Here is a 3,235-nt window from a genome sequence, read left to right as displayed (position 1 = left end):
CTCCTAAATCACTCGTACGCACAATTTAAGAACAAATCTGTGCGTACGAACGGTTCTTGCATGAGGCCCACTGTGTGTGTATATTTCTCTCATTTACACAGAAAGGTATTTACTCCCTACACAGAAAGATGATTTCCTCATAACTTTAAGTTTTGAGAAGTGTAGAGCCCATATAGTTCTCTACACTGCTTACAGGTCAAACATTTTCATTTAAATAGGAGTACAATGTATACATGACATTATTAAAAGTTACAGTTTGGTGTTCTTAGGACTGAAGACATTCTTTGAAAAGAGAGGTTTTAAACAGCTTTGCTGTCGTTTTAGTGTTTTCAACAGGAGCTTTGATATATTTATTTTAGAAAATGATAGCACAAGTTCACTGCTGCAAAGAAAATAAAAACATTTTAACTGTTTATTTATTTATTTATTTTAACCAAACTTACAAGTTTATCCACTAAAATGATTGTGTAATTTAAAGGCATTGAAACACCTGGTTAAATTTAGCAGATATTCATGAGTAATTACAAGCACCTTGGCTGACTTAGAGAATTTTGTTCCCATGCCAGATTCACATACCTGACATGTTTTGATGTCCTACTTCTGTCTTCATCAGAAGTGTCACAGCTGTTGAACTTATGACCAGACTGATGAGTTAACTGCTAGTCAGAATGGAGTTTGAATGCCATAGCACCTAGGACATAAAATGTCACTTCTCCGGTGTCTCTCAGAAGCCTGAACTTCTGTGTGAAATTGAAAAGTACAGACTAGATATGGTGAAGATATGGCATGGGCTCTAGAACCAGTCTTGTTGACACATCGGATTTGCCCCATGGTGAGAGGCAGAGAGATGGTATGAGTCTATTTATACCCCTCGGCTTGGTACCTGTGTGTTGGGAATTTTCCTTGGTGAGAAGAGGTATCTTCCCTACTCCTTTGGGTGGGGGGACAGGCCCTGATAGCCATTTGCCTACAAGTGGAAGAGCAATACAGAGTACCCAAACCACTAACTTGGTAGGCCCAAACAGGTAAAAGGCACTTACTGGTCACACCTGTCAGAAAAAGCTATCAGAAGGATGGAGAACTTCTGCGAGAACTTCAACCTCATCTGAGCAAAAGCAGGGGACACTGAGTCTGAGTAGGTCATGTTTTGCACCTGCATTGTTGAAGCAGTTGTCCTGGACTGTGGCCACAAGGTTGTTGGTCCCGCTCATGGTGGCCATCCTCAAATCTGGTAATGTATGCCACGGGTGAGAGAGGCTGTCAAACTGAAGAAAGAATCCTATTGAGCCTTGTTGGCTGGTAGGACTCCTGAGGCAGTTGAGAGGTACCTGCAAGTCAAGCAGGCTGCAGCCCTTGTTGTTTATCAGATGCAGAGGCTCAGATGTAGGAGAAGTTCAGTGAGGACTTGGATTAAGACTCAATTGGCTCTAAGAATATTCTGGCAAACCATTGGGCAGCTGAGGCAGGGAAAGCAGCATTTCACTGTAGGGATGGGTACCGAACTTTGGTTCTGTTATGGTACCGACCAAAATGCTTCGGTAGAACCGAATATCAAAATATGCCTCCCATTTCAGTGCCAAGTTTCAGTGATTGGCTGCAAGGTTACATGTGGTTGCGGGAAGCAGTAAGTGTGGTTACACCCACAAATGGGATTCACGTCACGTGTATCTGTGTTGTAAAGTAGTAGCGAGTTGTCAAAGTGAGCTGCTCCAAAAATGCCACCGAGGTCAAAAGTGTGGCTTCATTTTATGAAGATTGATGCCAGCAGTGCACAATGCAATATATGTGTAGGGGACCAGCTATATTTGTGTTGTAGGACATGACCCCCCCCCCCCCCACACACACACACACACACACACACACACATTCCTGGGGAATATTTTGTTATTTTGTTTTATTTTGTTTTGTAATGTAAATTACATTTTTCTGTGATCATCTTGAACTGAATTAAGATTTGTTGATAACTGTAGAGGTCTAGCAGAGGGGAAATTATGATCAGAATAAGGTCAGTTTAAACAGGCACTGAGGACAGCCCTGAGTCTTGAGCAAGTGTACAAAACGTGTTCATTGTTCAGTAGATCGTCGCAGCCTGTAGTGTGAAGCATGTCAGATTTATGTGCCTGTTTTCTGTATTTCCAGGTGAGCTAAAGCAGAGGGAAGTTATCAGGAGATATGTTTACTGTTGTAACATTAAGATGAATAGTTCAAGACGACCAACGTCATGTTTATGTAAATGAGGAAACTTTTATGTTAATATCGAGAACGGGGCTGCAGTTAGCAAAACGTGTTCATTGTTCAGTAGATCGTCGCAGCCTGCAGTGTGAAGCACGTCGGATTTATGTGCCTGTTTTCTATATTTCCAGATAAACGAAGAGTAAAGAAGTTTTTCTAAACTCATGCACGCGTCCATGTCTCATATTGTTCGGGTGTGCAACAAAATATTGGAGGTTCCACCAAGATTATTGACGCCGCAGCGCGGGACTCTTTGAATGATGCCGACGGGTGCGAGCAGCGGCGGGAATGCGCATGCACTGCGCATGACCAATATGGAGCAACTGGCAGAGACCGTGTCTCAGCAGCTATGGCTCTTGCAGTTGGATCAACTCAAAGAAGTGTGTGCAGAGGCTAAAATCCAATGTGGACATGCAGCAACAAGGCGAGCGTTAATTAAATTAATAACAGAGTCCATTGATGCTGTGATTAATGATGAATAAAATGAAGTAGTGAGGTCCTATCTTCAAAGAATGTCAAAAACAATTAAACAGATATTAGGACATTCTAAAGTTACTACAGAAGTGGAAGCAACATCTGACACATCACAAAGTAGCCAAGTTGAAACAGAACAAATGGACTTAGCAGAAAAATATTCACAGCTCCACAGTAACAGCCAAGCTTTACAGGAGGAAGTGAGGAGGTTGAGTGAATGTATTAGTAAAACAGACAACAGTGACTGAAAATGCGATGCCAGTCACAGGGAACAGGCTTCCTGAAGTGACCATAAAGAGAAAATTTAAAATATGTGGTCAGATTGGGGAGAAGGGGCAGAAAGACAGACTCTCAAACTCAAACTTGGGGATGAGCTGCTACTGAGACCTCGTGAGAGCTGTGCGTGAGTAATATGGCGGAAGGTTGGTAAACTTAAACTAAACACGATTCAGTTAAGGGAAAAAAACTGAAATATATTATTATTATTTTTTATTTTTTTTTACATAAATACTAATCTTTGCATCCTTTT

This window comes from Austrofundulus limnaeus, unplaced genomic scaffold (assembly GCF_001266775.1).
Source record: "Austrofundulus limnaeus strain Quisiro unplaced genomic scaffold, Austrofundulus_limnaeus-1.0 Scaffold1727, whole genome shotgun sequence".
In the NCBI taxonomy this organism is placed as follows: Eukaryota; Metazoa; Chordata; class Actinopteri; order Cyprinodontiformes; family Rivulidae; genus Austrofundulus; species Austrofundulus limnaeus.
This window is presented reverse-complemented; position numbering follows the sequence as displayed.